This window comes from Triturus cristatus, chromosome 2_2, assembly GCF_964204655.1.
Source record: "Triturus cristatus chromosome 2_2, aTriCri1.1, whole genome shotgun sequence".
In the NCBI taxonomy this organism is placed as follows: Eukaryota; Metazoa; Chordata; class Amphibia; order Caudata; family Salamandridae; genus Triturus; species Triturus cristatus.
The window spans coordinates 1,067,195,935-1,067,217,185 of NC_140582.1; positions in this window are offsets into that span (position 1 = coordinate 1,067,195,935).

Sequence of the window (21,251 nt, forward strand, 5' to 3'; positions counted from 1 at the left end):
AAGGGTTGAACTAATTAAATAACAATTCCTTAGCACCATCGGGTCGAAATTCATTCATACGTGAATACTATTCTCATGCAATCAACTCCGCACAATTTTCTTCAGGAGTCATATCTTGGATAAAAGATGGTGTCCGACAGTCTTTATTATCCAGTACTGGGGTATCTTTCATAGATTCACATGCCTGAATCATTCCCCGTCGCCGAGGTGGGAGTCCCACGGTAAATAAAGTAGTGCCAAAAATAATAGTAGTAGTAGTAGGCCCCAAAGAAAAAGGCCGAAGGCCTTGATCTTAGCAGCCTATCTACATCATTATGCAAAAAGAACCAAAGAATTAGTACCAATTGGCCATCAGCACCCTCTAGAACCCTCTCAGCAGAGCCAGTTCTCCTCAGATTTTCACCGCACGTCGTGGAAGGGAGTTTCCCTGAGTGCCACTCAGATTCTACTTTATTCATCATGTCTGACAAGAAAGCCTTGTTCAAGTCCTGCAGAACCTGCGCCAAGAAGAGGGTCCATGTTGATGGGCAGCATATAGACTGCATCTACTGCCTCTACCCTAAACATGAGGCAATAGATTGCAAAATTTGCCGCACCTTCCCTATTAAGACTCTTAGCGAGAGTTCTGTTATGGCTTAAATCCTCTTCGGCTGAGAGGATGATAGAACCTCAACTTCTAGCAAGAGAACTATGTCTCATGACAGCTCTTCAAGTGAGGGGGAAAAAGCGCCATAAATCTTCCCACTCTACTTCTGGCTCTTCTCAGAGGACTCCTCTCATTTTCTCTGAATCGGCACACTCTCCTCAGGATTCTGCTCTCAAGGACTCTAAAAAGCAGTCTTTAAAAACGGTGAGTAAAAGCCTTTCAAAATCTCTGGCTTTCCCTCCATAGTCGAAGATTTCTGTCACTTCTTCTGCTCCTTCGTTGACGGAGACTATCTCGACGACGTCCATCACCTCTCCTATTCTGTCGACAAGGATTACTATTCTGCCTAAGAAGCCCGTCGAGGGATCGTCGACGAAGACCTCGTCGACTAAGTCAGCGTCGAAATCCATATCGACGACTCCTCCATCGTCGACGAGAGAAGTGTTGACCAAGATGCAGCTGATTACTACCCCGTCTAAGAGCGTCACGTCGACGTTGGTCTTGTCGACGAAGAGCCCGTCGACGTCTAAGCCATCAACGGAGAGCCCGTCGACGACGATGCCAGGAGTTTTGCCTATTCCGTCTGCGGCACCTGCAATGGCGCCTACTCATTCTACTCCCGTTTCCTCTAGGGGTTTTCAGCTGAAAACATTTCAAAGACATGACTATAGCGATATATCACCGCTTACTCCCTCACATCTCCTGCAAACATATGTGCAGGATGAGGATGATGACTATGAGGATGATGAGGAAGAAGGGCCCTTTTGGAATAGCACGCCACCTTCTGAGTTACACATCAAATGTCAGGATGACAATGATGAGGAGGAAAATTATCAAGAACAATATTATCAAGAGGACATTGTTGTCCCGCATCATAAGACTTACCATAGTCAACCTCTTCAGAGCGAGATGTCCCATCTGCCTCCAACTCTGATACAAGACCTGCAAGCCATGCTCGCAGATTACAGACAGCGTTTTCCCCCACAAGTCATTCCGCAGGTTCCACCACCTGGGCCGGTTCCGGATACTTTGCCTTCACCTGATGCTCCTGTTCCAACGCCTCAAGTTCCAGAACCTCCTCATGACCCGCGTCACGGTCAGGACTCAACCACTGAAGAGGAATTTGAAGAGGGTGAACTTCCAGATCCGGCAGATCCTTGGGACTCATATTATCCCTATGCCTCCGCCACTGACTCCTCTACCATCTGATGCGCCCCCAGAGGATATAGGGGGGATTTCATAATCTCATGCAGCGTGCTGCTGCTAGATTTCACTTGCCGGTTACCATTGAGCAGTCTGAATGCTTCCTCCATGATTTTAAGGAGGAATCAACAATCGGGAATCACAAGAGCTGTCCCCATAATTGATTACATCTGGAAAGAAGTGGTCAAGATCATGAAAAATCCTGCATCTGTGCCAGCGGTGCTTCCGTGGATAGACAAATACCGTGCTTCGGCCAATAGTCCATCCTGTCTCATTGGCCATCCTCGACCAGATTCGGTCATTTCCCAGGCTGCCCAACAAAGATCTAAAAACCCAGCAACACCCACTACTACACCGCCGGACAAGGAGGGGCGTCGTCTGGATTTGATCGGCAAGACATTTTCTACAATGGCAGCTGCCTCCATCAGAGCAGTTAACTCCCTAGCAATAATAGGTCGTTATGACTGCCAAATGTGGTCGGAGATGGCTGGTCTTATTGAGCTCATTCCGGGAGACAAGACACACGAAAATTTCTATTAGAAGGAGAGCGCGCAGCGTCCGTGACCATAGACTGTGCATTGGACATTGTGAATACGAATTTTCGCCAACTGGCTGGTGCAGCAGTACTCAGACGCCAGGGTTGGCTTAAGGCCACCACTTTCAGACCAGAAGTCCAGACAAAGATATTGGATATGGCCTATGATGGCAAATCGTTGTTTGGAAAACACATAGATGAAGCTCTCCAAGCAATAAAAACTGATACTGATACCGCAAGATCCTTGGGTTCATTGCAGTACAAACGCTGAACCTTCAGAGGTGCAAGAGGGCGTGGGTTTTCCTCTAGAGGAGGGTATCAAACCCAGCAGAATAGACCGTACCAGCCCCAATGTAGACAATCTCATCAATCATCGTACAGGCAATCTAACAAGTCTGGTTTCTCTCGTCAAGGTGGACGAAAAAGGTCGCAAAATCAAGGATGGGACACCAATAGAAAGCAGTGATCTCCGCAGGGCGCCTTCCACTTCAATTCCCCTCCCTGTGTGTGCGAAAATTTCAGCATTTGTGGACAAGTGGCAAGAAATTACATCGGACCAATGGGTTCTAGACCTAATAAACAACGGTCATACCTTAGAATTTGTCACCAAGCCACCCACCACTCCACCCAAGGGACCCCCTCCCCTCGTCTTCACTTATTATTCAAAGAAGCTTTAACGATGCCCCTCAAGAATGCAATCGAGAAGGTTCCATCACTTCAGAAGGGGACGGGTTTCTATTCCCGATTTCTTTAATTTTTTTTTTTTCCCTCATCAAAAAGAAATCAGGGGAATAGCCTTCGCAACCTGAACAGATTCCTCAAAAAGCAAGGATTTTGCATGGTCTCACTAGGGTTGTCTCAACGAGGGAGATTTTTGGGCTTCTCTGGATATGGAAGACGCTCACTTTGACATCCCAATACATCCGAAGCATCGCAAGTATCTTCGCTTCACTGTGGCTGGTGCCCATTATCAGTTCAAAGTGCTCCCAGTTGGACTAAAATCACCTCCAAGGATCTTTACAAAGTGCCTAGCTCCTGTGGCAGCAGTGTTACGATCCTGGGGAATCCAAGTAGTCCCGTATTTGGACGATTAGTTAATCAAAGTTACTTCGGAAAGATTGCTGTGTAGTAGTAGAAGGCTTTATTCGAGTTATAAACTCATAAAAGCACAACATGCATATTATAAAAACATCACACTTAATCAGGGCATTTCATTCAATACATTAAAACAGTTGCGCAAGCTTAATCATTGTAAAACAAAACATTATACAAATAAAACATAATCAAGAAACATTAGGAGAAACAGAAAGGGCTCTCCGTCTAATGGACCAAGCCCACCCCAGGTACTTTGCTATTCCCATAACAATAGGCTCCTCAGAAGTAGTGCAAATAATTCTCTGTGCCTCAACCGCACTGGATGTCCCAAGGTTCTTGCAGATAGGGGTTAACCAGACCCTTCTTGGGGAGGCATAAGCCTTACAAGCAAATAGGAAGTGTCCCACACTTTCCTTAGTTGCGCCGCATGCTGGGCAGCACTGGGTGTTCAAACTCTTCCACCTGCCTGTTAGATCTCTCAACGGGAGGGAACCAGATCTTAATTGGAAAAACAACTTTCTGTCCATAGGAACAGTTATACTGTCCCAGTAATTTTCTAAAGCAGGACACATTTTACTTTCCAAAAAGCGACCTCCCATTGAGTCAGATTTAACCCTTCTCCAAAGCCTCTCATCTATCCATTCCCAATATAGTGCTTTAAGTATATTTTTGCTTGGGAACACTTCCCCCGACGGATTGTCCCAAAGGTTGGAAAGACCTAGTTCACCTAGCAATACCCTTAGGTTTTTTAGCCATGATATTTTATGGAATATATCACTCTTGATTATTGCCAGGAAGCCTTCCCCATAATGCCTAATTTCAGGGGTGGACCAAAGTCGCCTCCAGTATAAGATGGGACGCAGTCTGGCTCGGTCGGTTACCGATCTTCTTCCCAGGTCAAGACTAAGGGGGATTAATGGTGTACTCTGGGGCAATCCCGTAATGCCCCTAAGAAACCAGTTCTCAGCTATCTGTAATGAGGTTAAGTTGTCAAAGCCAAACAGCTCCGCCCCATATAAGGCCGATCCTATTGCCTTAGCATCGTATACAGCGAGGACAGGTTTTATGGGTTTTGTTTTGGATCTATTGTGCTCCACCCGTAAGGCCCCCGATATTTGCTGATGTTTCAGGACCGCCTTTTCTATGTGGTGGGACCAACCATAATTACTTGCGATTTGTACCCCTAAGTAGGTGAACTCCCTTACGACCTCAAGCCCGATATTATTCAAGTGTATCCTAGGGCGAGGCTTCTGTCCTTGGGAGAAAGCCATCAGCTTGGTCTTGCCTATGTTTACTTCCAGGCCATGCTCCTGGCAAAAGTCATCAAAAACATTCAGGGCCCGTTGCAATCCAGCTGGGGTTTTGGATATTATCAAAGTGTCGTCAGCGAACATCAGGATCGGAACCCTGATGCCCGCCAACGAAGGCGCATCCACACTAGCGTCCTGCATCCTGCTGACTATCCCATTGATATATAATGTGAAGAGCAAGGGCGCCATTGCACAACCTTGGCGCACCCCACGCTCCACAGGGAAGTCAGTAGAGGATTGGCCATTTGACCCCCACTGTACTTTGGCAAAATTGCATTCGTGCAACCTCATAACCAAAGTAAGCAATTCTGCGGGAATGCCTATCTTACTTAACACTGCCCAGAGCTTACCCCTTGGGACTAGGTCGAAGGCAGCCCGCAGGTCGACAAAAGCGACATACAGGCTGCCCCCACCAAGAAGAACCGCCCCCCACCGTAGCATAGTGAAGCGAAACACCTGGTCGATGGTACTGGTAGCCCTTCGAAAGCCTGCCTGAAAAGGGGAAAGAGAATCATTTTCGTCCACCCAGTCCATAAGTTTGTTTACCACCATCTTCCCAATTACTTTTTGGACGGTGGCAATCAAACTTATGGGCCTGTAGTTAGCTGGAAGGGATCGATCTCCTTTTTTGTGGACGGGTATAATGATGGCTCCCCTCCACTGTTCCGGGACTTGCGCACCCTTTGCAATTGCGTTCCCCAATAGGAGCACATATCTGCCCCACCTATCTTTATCATTTTTAAAAACGTCCGAGGGTATCCCGTCTAATCCCGGGGCCCTACCCCCTTGAACGGAGCTAATTACAAATTCAACTTCCTTGGAGGAAAACAGATCATCCTTAGGAAATACAGCCAAGATTACATCCCCACCACCCCACTCCTTTGTTTCAGCATATTGGGGCCTAAAGTAATTCACCCAATCGGATTCAGCAACATTATTATCCGGTTTGTTTGGGGTACCGCCTCTGCCCCACTTTACTATCTTCCAGAAAAGCCTGGAATCCTTTGCTCCAGAAGCCTCCTTCAGTTCCTCCCAATGCTTCTCATCCCAGTCTTTTTTGGCCAAGAAAATGCTAGTATTGTATTGCTTCCTGGCAGTTTTGATTGCTACACTGTCCCTGCTTCTAATAGCATTACCCAGTGTTAATCTGGCTGCCCTGCACTGTTTGTTAAACCACCCTGCTGGTTTAGAGGAAGCTGTGCGATTACCCTTACATGTTCTCATAAAGTATGGTTTTAGGGTGGCGAAAAGATTGTTATGGATTTCAGTGATCGCCCTAGATCCTGGCAGTGTTGCACTAGCTAATTCCATGGAAACAATTGCTTTGTCCACTTCAGACCCAATAAAATCCATGGAGGCTGCATTCGCCAATACCGAGGGCCATTTCAATCTACGCATATTATTCGCCATGTCTGGGAGCAACCCATTACTAGCATGTAGATAAGGCTGAGTGTGCTTCCACCAAGTGTGGGTCACACAGAGGGGGTTGTGATCACTTTCTATCCTGCCCTTAACTTCCATGTCACAAACCCCCTGCCAAAGATTAAGACTACAAATAACGTAGTCTATCCTGCTTCTATTATGACCATTATCATATGTGCACATACCTTCCTTATCTCCCTTTGTTCTACCATTGAGGGCACGCATCCCATATTCTAAACACATAGCATTTAAGGAAAGAATATCTTTTGACCAACGTTTGACAGGGGCAAGATTCAGGGATGGAACACCCCATAGATTGTCCTCTTCCTGTCCTAATGGGTTTTCGGTACTATCCAGAGGCTCAAAAGTCCTATTTAAATCCCCAGCTATTACTATTCTGTTTCCAAGGGACTTTGATTGCAGAAAATTAAATAGAGCCTCTAAAGTGGGGGAACTCCCTTTATTACAACCTCTGGCATAGACATTATATAAATCTATCACACCCCACTCTACTGAGGAAATTCGTAGCATTTGAATATCTCTGCAGCCCAAGTCCCACATTTTCACAGTAAGTCCGGAACTCTGTCTAATCCAAACTGTGAGGCCTCCTTTGGATCTACCCCTAGGACCTCGACATGCCGGGATTGAAAAATTTAAATAGCCTTGGAGGTAAATAGGATCACAGGCCCAAGTCTCCTGGAAGAAACACAGTTCAAACCCGTTAATAAAGTCGGCCCACGATTGTAACATCAACTTACTCCCCAATCCTGCAACGTTCCAAGATACAAAGCTTTCCATAGCAGGGCTATCACTACCCATTATATCAGAAATGGGCAATCCCATGGGACTCAATTGTCCATCATCCTCATCTCCCAAATTGTGAGCATTGTCCACAGTATTCTGTTCCATTAACACCTCACCACTCATGTTTTGCATTAAATCCCCGGTAATTTCCTCTACAGATGCAACATTTTCATCGCCTTCTATTACCTTCAACACAGCATCAGTAGTCATTTCCGGGGTTTCGGGGACCCAAATTGGCTTCTGGTGTGGAAGGCATCCCCTTATATTAAGCTTTGGTCAATATCCCCAGTTCAAACATTCAGTGCCTTCCAGATTATTATAATTTGAACCAATATTTTGGGGTTGCCATTGCAGTAGGGTAGAGGGTGAGGGTGCAATCATTACCAACGGAGGATTGGTGGAACTATTTAGATTCATGGGCCCACCTTTTAATAAGCATGTTTGTCTTGGGTAGAAAAAAGAAAGATCCACGATACCAATTCCACCACTACTTATACCCCAGCCCTGCCTTGTAATCCAACCAGCCACCCTGGGGTCTTGAAAATTGATGATAATACAGTCACCCCCCAAGTTTTTACTGGTGTACCCAATCCAGTCGATCCTCCTTGCCCCTATTATCAACCCGTCCAGCCCCCCCGGGAGTGGTCTATTTTCCTTCAACCAGTGCATTACTTTATTTTTGAGCATCTGGAAGTTTTCTCCTTGACCGACTAAAAGAGGTGGAACATTAGTGAGAACCGCCACGAAAGGGTGGGAATCCGGGGTAAGATTCACAGGAGGAATCTTTCGGGGTTGTTTCTCCAAATAAGTCGGTGGTGGTCTATTAACCGGGGCACTAGGACAAGGGTTAGGGATATTTGATTTTTGCTGAGGGTTTGTGGATAAAGCTTTAGTTGTCCTGGGGCCATTAAGGCCCTCTGCTCCAATATTTATGTCGGGATTGGAAATACTTGGCATTCGCCGATGGTTACTTGCAACAGTGTTGCTGTTTTGTAGGCCCGTCTTATTCTTGTCCTTTACCATAGGGTGTTGGACCTTAGATGCTTTTTCCCTTGCACTAGTGCTCGGACAGACCTGCTCTGGTGAAATAAGCGGTTGACTTGGTCCCTTTGCCTGGGTCTTACTTATAGTGCAGCCTGCTTGGGGGAGTGTTACAACAACAGGCAGATTTTGTGCTTTTTCTGAAATTTCCTCAGCCCTACTAGACTCAGTTATCTTGGGCTGTAATTTAATTAGTGACTTAGTATGGAAAAAATTATCCAAGGTGGCCTGCTCAAAGTGGTCTAATCGATCCATTAGCTTATTTACTTTGGCCTCAATGGGTGTCAAAAGCAACCTTAGTAATTTCTCCAGCTCAGGTATCAATGAGTCTATTGGAGGAATGTTCGCAGCCAACCCGTTCCCCTGGGGATCACTAAATAGTGGATTAGAACTCTCTATAACTACATTGTCCCCCTCATTTAATAAGTCGCCACTTCCACTTACCCCACTGTGTGCCTTTTGTGTAAATAAAGGGTTTTTTACCACTTTTCTTACCTTGTTAGGGGGTTTGGAAGGATGGAGTTTCCTTGGGGCAGTAATCCTTTTCCTTTTTACACATGGTTTTAGGCCTGACATACTAGTTTTAATTATGGTTTTCACTGTAGATGAATTAACAATGGGGTCTAAAGGTAAAGAAGTGGACAGAGTGGCATTGTCCAATCTTTGTAGTGGGCCGTCCTCAATCTCCAAAGTAGAGGGAGAAGTGTTTTGTATTTCAATCACCCCAGGCAAAGTTATAGAGGACAGAGGGGTTACCAATGCCGGATAGGCTTGCGGCAACCTTTTTTCCATAGAGCTTTTAAGAAGCTCAATGGACAGCCTACGGTCTGCACGTTTCTCCGCCAGTGAGATCTCTTTGTCTATATCTTGATTGGAACGATTGGAAAAGAATTTGTCCAAGGGGCCTAGAATGGTCGTACCACCCTCAGAATGGGGAGGTGGTAAGCTGGTAGTATTTAACATGTGAGACATTATTGGTAGGTTTTACGAGTACATAAACACAGTGGGGCACACAATATAATGGATCAATGGAGTCCCGAGAACAACGAATTACAAGAAACAGATCTCGAGTCCTACTCGTCAGTGGGGTGGCCCAGCCCGGCCTCCTTTGGCCCCTGACGGCCACAGACGGTCCCGCCCTTGTCCCGCCCTTGTCCCGCCCTTGTCCCGGGCTTCTCCCGGCGCCCTCCCGCGCGCTCCCGCGCAGCGGAAGAGCAGAGCCCGTAATATATGCACGAATAGGTGAGAAGGGGGGAGGGGTCGGGGAGAGCGGCCCAGGTGTAGCAAGTCAGGCAGGCAGGCGGGCGCTCCTGGGATATGTAGTCCCAGTGCAGCGCGCGCGCTCGCTCGCAGCCCCTACCAATATCCTTCCCTCAGCATCCCCCTGTAAACAATGGCAGGCAGCACTCCAAGCGCAGCGGGACCCGCGGAGCGGGTTCCGCAAGAAGTGGGTTGATGGCTGATGGCAAACTCCAAGCTCCCAACTCCAACCAGGTCACAGCAAAAATGCAGAAAGGCGTCCCCCAAAAATGCAGAAAGGCTGTGACAACGTCTCTTCATCTGTTCAACTCTCTGGGGCTGACTGTGAACAGGAGCATATCTCAGTTATGCCCGATGCAGGTCCTTCCATTTCTAGGAGCTCTGCTGGATGCTGTCCAGTGCAGAGCATTCTTGTCTCACGAACGGCAGGTTCGTCTTCAAAAGCTGGCAATCCTGATTTCCAGAAGTAAGTCAGTTTCTGTCGCGTGTTTGTGTCACTCCTGGGGATGTGCTCTTCCGCAATAAACCTCGTCCCTTTGGCAAGACTTCGGATGAGACCCCTATAAGAGGAGCTATACTTTCAGTGGCAGCAGGCCGTGGGTTCCTTCGACGACCTCCTCAGTCACCCCACGCATGAAAGACTCTCTGCGTTGGTGGTCACAGATGCCCAACTTAGCAGAAGGACTCACTTTCATACAGGATATTCCAGATGTTGTCCTCACTAGGGATGCCTCTATGGAAGGATGGGGGAGGTCATCTCCAAGATTTACAGATACAGGGAAAGTGGTCTCCAGAGTACAAGAAACAACACATAAAGAGCCTGGAATTGCGAGCGATTTTCCTGTCCCTGCAAGCTTTCCTTCCAAGGATTGCAGGTTCAGCGGTACTGGTTCGGACCGACAATACCACCAGCATGTTTTACGTGAACAAGCAAGGAGGGACAAGATCAGCAACTTTATCCAGAGCTGCGCAGGAGTTGTGGGAATGGGTCACACTCCACAACATAACCCTCAGAGCAGAACATGTCAGAGGTCTCCACAATACCCTAGCGGACATGCTCTGCAGGTCCCAATCGGACTGCCACGAATGGGAGCTAGAGCAGGCTCAAGTGCTCAGGGTATTCAGAGATTGGGGCAAGCCGGCACTGGATTTGTTCACAACAAAAGACCACAAGAAATGCCGATATTACGCCAGCAGGTACCCTCAACGGGGATCAAGGGGGAATGCCCTGTCCATGCGATGGTCAGGGATTTGTGCTTACGCTCAAGAAAGGCGTCCCACTTGCCAGATCCAAAGAACAGCTGATAAATGCTCGGTGAGAGGGGGGAGGGGTCGGGGAGAGCGGCCCAGGTGTAGCAAGTCAGGCAGGCAGGCGGGCGCTCCTGGGATATGTAGTCCCAGTGCAGCGCGCGCGCTCGCTCGCAGCCCCTACCAATATCCTTCCCTCAGCATCCCCCTGTAAACAATGGCAGGCAGCACTCCAAGCGCAGCGGGACCCGCGGAGCGGGTTCCGCAAGAAGTGGGTTGATGGCTGATGGCAAACTCCAAGCTCCCAACTCCAACCAGGTCACAGCAAAAATGCAGAAAGGCGTCCCACTTGCCAGATCCAAAGAACAGCTGATAAATGCTCGGTGAGAGGGGGGAGGGGTCGGGGAGAGCGGCCCAGGTGTAGCAAGTCAGGCAGGCAGGCGGGCGCTCCTGGGATATGTAGTCCCAGTGCAGCGCGCGCGCTCGCTCGCAGCCCCTACCAATATCCTTCCCTCAGCATCCCCCTGTAAACAATGGCAGGCAGCACTCCAAGCGCAGCGGGACCCGCGGAGCGGGTTCCGCAAGAAGTGGGTTGATGGCTGATGGCAAACTCCAAGCTCCCAACTCCAACCAGGTCACAGCAAAAATGCAGAAAGGCGTCCCACTTGCCAGATCCAAAGAACAGCTGATAAATGCTCGGTGAGAGGGGGGAGGGGTCGGGGAGAGCGGCCCAGGTGTAGCAAGTCAGGCAGGCAGGCGGGCGCTCCTGGGATATGTAGTCCCAGTGCAGCGCGCGCGCTCGCTCGCAGCCCCTACCAATATCCTTCCCTCAGCATCCCCCTGTAAACAATGGCAGGCAGCACTCCAAGCGCAGCGGGACCCGCGGAGCGGGTTCCGCAAGAAGTGGGTTGATGGCTGATGGCAAACTCCAAGCTCCCAACTCCAACCAGGTCACAGCAAAAATGCAGAAAGGCGTCCCCCAAAAATGCAGTAAGTCTTTTTTTTTTCCAAAAATCTGTTATCTGGACAAGAAGAGAGCAAGGAAAGAATCAAATTGACATCCCACAAAGTTTGATATCTAGGTCTGGAGGCCTAGATATGCTGTTAAGGACTCTACAAACCAAAACATTCTCTCCTGCACTTCTGCCTTTAATCATACTGTGACAAGCAGATATAGGAGATCTTTAGCAGTTATTTGTAAGAAATGCATAAGGGGACAGAACAAAATTGGTAAAGGCAACCCCGCTAGGTGAACTGAAGGTAAGGTTGGCAGTCCCTGGCCGTGGGCATTGTGAATTTAGGCGTCCTTCAGATCAACTTCACCAACCATTTGTTTTTTAGCAAAAGATCTCTTAACAGATGGATCCCCTCCATCTTAAAGTGTCTGTACACCAAGAACATGTTCAATACCGTTAGGTTTATAACGCATCTACAGCCTGGTCATTTTTTCTTCACCAGGAAAAGGGTGCTCAAGAAGACTCTGCTTTTTAACTCCACATCTACAATGGCACCTTTTACCAACCTAGACCTCACTTCACCTACTATCTTTTGTTGATTTGCCTTCAAGATCAGCTCCTTTGGCATGGTAGAGTGAAAGGCAGTTATCGGAAAATGTATTGTGAAACTCTGTATGGTTTGTAACGCCCAAGGATCCTTAAAAATAATTTCCCAAACATGCGAAAAAATGCTTGAGGTGACCCCTCCCCACCCTCCCCTGGAAAGAAAGAAAGATGATAGTACTCACTGAGGAACCTTAGCCTCAGTGTTTATCCCCTCCCTCTCCGATAATGGCCTCTCTGATAATGGCCTCTCTGAGGGTCGAAGGTAAATGCTGGACTGGCTTGGTACCCTCCACCGTAGCATCCTCTTTGTCTAAAATTAATGAATTGGGCCCGTTGGAAGGCTCAGCCGACAAAAAGTCCCCTTATGCCGGCCCGGTCCAAAATACCAGGGCGGCAAACCCTGTGCATGTTTCTGAGCTTTATCAAGAGCGGTGAAAGTAGCGACATATTTGCCCAGGGTCTTGACCATATTTTTACCGAAGAGAAGCCCTTTAGGGTTTTCTTAGGCCTCCTTCTCAGCCAAATTCCCAGTTTAGGACTAATCTTCATAAGGACTGCTTTGCGTCTTTCAGCATTCTGACCAGCGTTTGCATTTGCCAGTAGAACCATAGCACGCTGGCTCCAGCCGCTCAGTAAGTCCAAGTGTAGGGGAAGCCCCTCATATAAGCATCTTTAGCCATGTCAGTTCTCCTGGCCAGAGGGCTGACAACATCTAGGAGGCGGTCCTAACATAGTTAGAAGGATCCTTTGAGCCCTTTTCTGGGGTCTCTGGCCATTTAAAAAAGGAAGGTAATAAGTTCGGGGACCAGGTTTGGAGTAAGGCACACCTTGTTGTGAATAACCGGCCTTGAGCCTTCTGCTTTGAGGACATTGCGCACATAATTTTCCAATTGATTTCTGATCCACCTTTGAATAAAACTGCTCATGTGCTAGAGGGTTTTTAGTCTCGTCTTTGGAGGAACAGGGCACTGAATCCTCAATGAAGAGATCATTTCCATCAATAGCTCCCTGGTTTAGGTTAACATACTCCACATACATTTGATCATCCTCATTTTGGTCCCCAAACTCAATCTCTTGAGTATCCAATACCTGTTTTCTGATAGGGTCACCCAAATCCATTGTGACGCACCGGACATCTTTTATGCTGAAGAGGGCACCACACCCTTTTGAGGTGCTTTACTCCCATCCTTTTAGGTTCTTCAACCTACCATCATCATTGACTTCCCATTAACTTTGTCAAGATGCTTGGTCTTCCTCTTTTTTTTTTTTGCCTCCCTTATCACTGGAATCTGTGTCACCTTCCGAAATGGACCACGTTTCTTAACCTGAGCCCCTGTGGCACCTCTTCTCGCTCATTACCTGGATAAATGTCCTGCATACGCGGTTACGCATCTCATGTTGGATTATCCTCTTAATAATTTCTTCATTAATAAAAGCTCTTACCTGATCAGACATTGTGCACAACTATATTGCATTTAAATGGGGGCTAATAACCAAGACTCACAAATTTCCCAAAGACTAGGTAGAATTAAGTCCAGGATAGAAGAGGGGTCTCAATTTATGATATGGGTGAAGACCGGGGAAACTGGCGTCAAAAGTGCCAAACGCGTACAAAGTAGGCTCATGAAATGCTGGCAAAAAGCTGATTTAGAAAATAGTGTAAACGTAAACTGTTATTTATGACGCATTACAGTACTCCTTGAGCGTGGCAGTGTGAAGTTGTAATGTAATGGGCTTCTGTCCAAAGCAAAATGGTTGTAATTTCCGCTGGAACAGGCAATGTTGTCTTAGCCTTTCCTCAAATTTTTAATGCCTGCTAAACCCTGCCGCACACGTCAGATCAGGCCTATGGGACTCATGCGGAGGGCCTCTGGAGTGGAGATGGGTGCTTTCTACAGCGGGGGCCACACCGCAGGTAGGATGGAACCTGCGGCCACAAAGTGGTCGGAGGAGGTCTCTGCTTTAAGAGTTGCGGCCTCTTCGACTTGCGGCCCAACTAGAAAGGAGGGGCATGGCAAGGAGAAAGGATGCGTCTGGAAGTCCCAAGGTGAGTCAGGAGGCCGCGGCCAAAATGGAGCCACTGGTTTCGATGGTGGACAGGGAGGGGCACTGCTGAACATGAAGGTAAAAATCACCTATTGGGAGAACGTTTCCATTAATTGGAAACCAGTCTGAAGTAATGAAACCGGCTATATATAATGCTTAAGCAAAGTTAAAGTTAAATGTGATGAGTAAAGTGCTACTTATATGAGCGACGAGCAGCATTTAAGAGGAGGATTATTCCATGCATCAACCTTTTTATGTTGTCCTTGTTCTATTCTAGTTTGTATTTGTGTTATGATGTAGTGTACATCTAATTGCTGCGTGGAGTGGCATTAAGAGAGAAATGCATAATGGTAGTCTGCGGTCTTGAAATTGTTGATGCATGCCCCATTTTTGGCTCTCGGAAGTGTTCAAGTCACACAATAGCATTGCTGTTGAACAATGCTAATGGTATTACGCACCTACCATGTTGTGATTTATTGTAGTGTATGGAGAGGAAAGAGGCACGTTTTTATCAGTTGAAAAGTATGGTTTACGAGTTTACAAGTGAATGAAACCTATATTGGTAAGAAAGCAGGATAGTCATCTGTTTACCAATTTTAATGTTGAGTTGGTGTTGGATCCGGTGTCATTTCTTGACGTATTTTTTATTTTCCAGTTACTTCATTCACCTGATCATTTGGCACTATATATGTTCCTTCCAATAACACTTGTAATGATATCCATGAACTCAAAAATCGTGAACTAACAAGTTATTGGGGAGGCTGATTGACCTGCATGCAAGATTTCTTAACGCAATGTGTGTAATTATGAAAATGGTTCACAATTTAAAGGTGGTAAAATATTTGCAGAAACACAGACTGTCTAGAACGTGGAAGGACTTGACCGTATTGTGTGCCTCGGATTCTGATGAGTGGGCAAGTTTCCGTGCAGTATTTATGCATTTAGCGGCAGATTCTCAGACATTTGGTACGTAACTCATGCTTTGCTGCAGAAATATTTTTCTTTAAAAGTAGAAACTCACATTTTGTCCCAAAATGTGAATTTGCCCTTGGAATTGATTTGCTGATGCATAATACTATATCAGCATAGCATGATAATATATCCCCGAGCAGATCTGCTCCAGGCGATGTATCATGGGCTTTCCAGGGAGGGGCGGGGGGGGGGGGGGAAGAATAGAGGGGGAATGCTGAGAGAGATATCTTTCTAAATGGATGAAACCCTCAAACCTGTGAGTAATCACGACTGTGGCAGGCATGCATTTACTCTAGATATGGTTCAGAACTACTCCTGTCGAGTGCAGGAGAAAATCTGTGTCCATAGTGAGAATGTGAAATTGAGACGTTGGCCCCCACCACCACCACTACCAAAAAAAATGGAAGTTGTAAATGGAAAGGGGAATCTTCACAGGAAAATATTTTAACTGTGCAGAAAAAAGGCTTTAGAATACGAGTTTACTTTTACAAACTGTTTACGTGTTAAAATGTGTCTACCACAAAAACATTTTGGAAATACAGCTTGAAGACTTTGGCTGTTGCACCTGCTTACGAATACTCTTGGATTTCATTCAACAATGCGTACATTTAGTCCAGTTTTAGGCAGAAAATGACCGAGTACATTTCCTTCTTTCTGTACCAGATTGGGAAAGCAAAGTAAGGGAGCTGCTGTGTGCGCAAACATTTTAATAGTTCGTTCTGAGGAAACTGGTAACAAAACCCTAAAAATGTATCCTGATTTTTTTGGGAAATATTTTTGCTGCATCCAAGAATGTGTTTCATAATCTTCAATTTAAAACCACACATTGACTCAGGCTTGATGTTTGCACTTGTAAATTACAGCCAACTTGATAAAGTATCACCAAGAGGAATCGTGTTCAACCATGAAGGTGTGGTGTTACAAATAGATCAGAAAGTGCAGGAACCATGTCATATTCTCAGGCTTATATATGCGGATATCCTGAAAACCTGACCTGATTCGGGCCCTCTTTGACTTCTGTAGGACTCTTCTCTGTTAAGGGATCTGATTTCCATGTGTGCAGCCGGAGGTTGCATGCATGCCTCTTATCACAAATACACTTTGGTGTAAAGTGCAGTTTCAGAAGAGTGCGGCAGTATCCTTTCCGTTCTATTTTCTGAGTTCCTTCTCCCTAACCCCAATGCTCTACAGTTGTTTTATTTGCGCTACAGCTGCATTAATTTGTGCTCTAGTGTGAGTGAACATTGGACTCATTTCCGGGGGGGAGACGGCTTTGTTCTATGCTTTCTCGGTCGGTGCAATGTGACCATCTATGGGGTTCTGCAGTCTTTCTGCCTGTTTGTTCCTTCTCTTGTTCCTGATCCTGTGAACAGAGGACCAATTTTATTTATTTGGAAGTTTATAGAGTGTACAGCTACCCCCAACGGGGGTGTCCCGGCGCTATGACAGACAGCAGAAGTGGAAACCAGGAGGGATCTAGGTTCTGGACTACAACCAGGTCTTTAGGATATGTCAAAATGGTTTCTGACTCAGTAGTGCGAAGGGAGAGAGGCAGGCTGTTCCAAAGTTTGGTAGTGATCACTGCAAAGGCTCTGCCTCCCATTCTAGAACGACGAAAGAGGGGGGTCGTCAGGAGGCGAAGGTAGTTAGATCTAAGGGTGCGACTGTGTTGCGAGTGCTTGAGTCGAGCTCTAAGGTAGGCAGGGCCACGTCCTTGGAAGGTCCTAAAAGCCAGAACTAGAGCCTTGAATCGAATACGTTTGAGCATGGGAAGCCAGTGGAGTTTCTTCAAGTGGGGAGAGATCGAATGATAAGGTATTTTACATATCGGTCTGGCTGCCACGTTCTGAATGATCTGTAGGTGTTGGATCTAGTAGGCTGGTGCCCTGAGATAGAGACTATTTGCGTAGTCAAGATGAGAGGTAATCAAGGCATGGAATACAGTCCGGCGGAACTCCATGGGGAGAAGATGGAGAATTTTACGGAGCATATGAAGTTTACCAAAGCAGGAAGAGGACACCTGACTGATTTGGGATTTACAATACAGCTCATTATCAAAACTGAACCCAAGGTTCCTGGCCAAGTCCACAGGGATGGGAGGAGGATTGAGCACTGATGGCCACCACAGCGACTGGGAAGAGGGGCTAATTTGGTTAAAAAAAGAGAACCTCTGTTTTGTCCAAGTTGAGCTTGAGAGTATTCAAAGACATCCAGGAAGAGATGTTGCTCAGGCAGTGTCGAAAATTAGCGAATGCCGCCCCGTAGTGATCTTCAAAAGAAGAACACCCACATACCCTCAATGACCAAAGGCTGAGCTCTTGATTTTTCAGACCATCCTTTTTTTGCCCAATCTTTAAGTTGTACAATGTTGGGATTGGCCCTATCGTACTAGAAAATCTGACCCCAATGAGATCTCTACTTAAAGAATGTTCCTTGCGGTATCTGTGGTGTACATATCTGATAGAGCTTGAGTGGTGAAGACTGGGTGAAAAGTTGCACTCTAAAAGGAGGCTACTTTGTGATGTGATTAGATGTGCTGAAAATGCAGCCCTCTGTTGGGGACGTCTTTGTCTTACCCTTGGGAAGCACAGACCCTGCTAATCACTAGGGTGGATCACATCACTGTGAGGATTTTCTTCTGTTTGTTTTCAGTTTTCCAATACCTTGCTGAATATGCCTCTGTCACACACCCATTTTCAGAGACGGTCTGTGGCAGATTTGTATTGCTGCTGGCAGATTTTGTTATGCATATTTATGGCTGGGCAGCGCCAGTTCTAGCACATGGATCACTGGCAGCTGCTAATACAACTTTTCGTCCTTTCACTTAATTACTTGCCTGCGGGCGGCCATCTTCACTTCAGCGTATTTCACAGTCCCTCTGTTGCCTTTTTAAAAACTGTTGTGTTTTCCCGTACTTCCTCCAAGGAGAGATGGTTTTATTCCATGCAATCTGGTTATTTTGTATACAATTTAGCAGTTTACCGAGATTACCAGCCCTTTGTGGGCAGTAGCTGGACTTTTGTTTTTAGTTTATCCCACGGAATAAGTGTTCATAAGCTTTAGGAATTCTTCTGTTCCCTTATTCCAGTTTATAGTTTAAATCGATGTCTATTTGCTGAAGTTATTTTCCAATTAAAATCATTCAATGGCTGTTAACATGTGAAGTTTTATTGTGACTGGTCTGCTCTGTGTGGTTAACCGCATGATCAATTTTAAATTCTGAATACAGTACACTGGGCAAAGAAGTACCTTTTTTTTGTTTTTTTTTTTTTTTTTTTTTTTTTTTATAAATTTCTCAGGGTATAAGTGCAATTTATTGATTCATTTAATTGATTTTGGGAAGAAGTCATTGGGCTTACTTTTTAAAAACTTCTTTTAGAACTCGTATATTTGGCCACAGAGATATGAAAGCCACCCCAAAAGATGTACATGCACCACAATCCCACACTACTGAACTGTGTGATCTTAGTATGCAAATTCCTTTATTAATTCCTACTTCAAACTGAGAAATGTCCCTCCAATCCTTTTCTGTTGTGATCCATTGTACGAGTGCATTTTTGTATTGAAAATAAATTTGACGGAACGGTCAGTGCTTCTAAAAATTTCAATTTCCTTTTTGTGTTTTTAACTCTTGAAATACTTAATTTTCAAAATTGCAAGTGTTGGTTGGTTGGTTTGTATGCGTGGCATGTCTTCTATTGCACATTTTGAATGAATATGTCCAGAGTGGAGCAACCTACCTTGACTTATAAGCACTTCTTCAGACAGTCTGGGCACCCAATTCAGGCTGCCACACTCTGTGTTTGTGTTAAGTTTGTGTGGAAGAGCCAGTCATGCTGCAGAGAAGCACAAGAAGTAAAAGTGCCTGGAACAGCTGCCAACACTGTAGGCCCATTCGCCTTATGGGTGGGTGTCCCTCTGGTTGGTTTTTCCATTTATATGGGCTCCCCCTCTGGTCCTGTTCAGCAAGAAAAGAGAAAATAATATTTTGGACCTCCCAGTCTTCACCGACACCCCTCTGCGGACCTAGTACTTGCTGTGTCTCGCCCCCTTCCCACCTTGCCCCTTCTCCCTTCAGGGCTATATTCTTGGATGCTTTGGACTACTAGTGCATTTTAGTCACAGCCGAATGGCTTTGAGGCTTAAATTGGCAGGGCACCCTATAAAGGATTATGCCAAGAATATACGACGTTACTTCGCATGCGTTTAGTATGCATGCCATTACTACGCGGTTGTTAGTACGACCGCGTTTTTAGTTCGCATTCCTTTCCTACGTAAGTCGGAACAACGAATTGCAGTAGGGGGTGCTGGATGTTGGAATAGTATAATTTACTATTCCAACTCCAGTCTATGCGGACACTAGGGAAGGTGTTGGATTGGACACCTTCCCCCCCCCCCTCCCCCCCCCCCCAACGCAAGTCGCTGTTCCGACTTGCGTAGTAAAGGTTTTCTAAGTAACAACGCGTGCGTACTAACGTCCGCGTAGTAATGGCATGCGAAGTAACGCATGCTAAGTAAACGCCGTTTACCTTATGCCAACCGATATCCTACGAGACTTTTAAAACACCTCTTCTTGCAATGCAATTTTTTTTACTTTGGCTGTCAGGTTTGTGATTAGCAGATAAAAGATAAATTATTAAAAAGCAGACAATGCTTGTCGAACAGAAGAAGAGGGAATTGCTGTGCATGATATGACAGATTGCTATATGTGATAAGTATAATGGGTATGCAATTAAAAAGATGGAGATTGGGATGTAAATTCCACCAGTAAAAGTGTTAAAACTTTCAGTGGTCATATGCGTTTAAAAAAAAATAAAAAAATAAAAGTTATGCACCTTGATGTCCTTCTGGACCTTTAGGCATTCATTCATGTCTTTAAGCAGGAGAAGTGGGATAGGGCTTTACTAGGACCTAGAGGAAAGCGCAAACAGTATGTCACAGGATACTCTCTGAGCCTGAAAGCAACCTGGCCTAAGCTTGGTTTGTATTTGTCTGTGATTTACCTACAGCAGGAACAATGTACAAGCGGCCACCCGAGAGTAAGAGGCAAGATGTGATCTTGTCTGCACTGTATTCTGTGCTGTAGCGCTACTGAAAATATCGCCATAACCCTTGTGTTGAGCGCACAATCAGTGCTCCGCTTACAATGGTTGGATAAGGAGTTGGTTCCCATGGACATAACTGTCCCATATTCATTTTCCTGAACTCTGGTCTCACTCCTCTAACTTCCCTGGGCAGACAACTCTGCTCCAAACTGCAGCAAGGAAGACGAAGATAGTGGGTCACAGTCTCACCTTTTACCTATCACAGACAACTACAGAAATAAAGTAGGCAACTGCAAAACGAGAATCCAAAAGAGATTATAGGAGAGAAGTGGGAAAGTACCATATAAGCAGTATTTCCATGCAGTTTTTAGGTGTTGCAGTACTGGAAGAATGCTTAGGGACTCTTCTCTTTTACCATACAGGCAAGGAAAATCCTCGAGGAAAGTGCAATGGGTGATACTATAGCGAAAAGCAGTTTTCTCCTAGGCAGGAGATGCTGTAGGATTGGAAGGAAGCCTATTGCTTCTGTTCTCTCTACCCCGCCATACAGGGCGGGTGGTACACTTTGCTCTTAACCTCCCAAGTACTAAGATTAATATGAGAAACCTCCCTGAACAAGGAGTGAAAAGAACTGTTTTGATTGAAGGACTGTTGTGGATGTTACTGAGACTGGAATGAGCTTGAATGATACTAATTTTAAAGCGTGAAGCATTGACCTGATAACATCTTATTTAAAATAAATATTCTACATTATCTCTGGCTTGTCTTATCATTTCTTTAGAAAATGTGCAAGCGTGTAATAGAGAATAATATACAATTTCCGTGATTATCTCTGAATTTATGTGGTGATGAGTCTTCACTGCTAAAAAAGAACAAGCATTGGCATAGCCAATAGGTCTCGCTTTTGGGACCGTATAAGTATTTAGTTATGCAACTGTTGCGTGGCTAAACACTTATAAGTTCGCAAAGGCGAGACCTATTGGCTATGCCAATGCTTGTTAAAGGGTTAGTGTCAAGGGTTGAGCCAGCTGAGGCGGTGCGCGTTGCAGCACACCAGCTCGG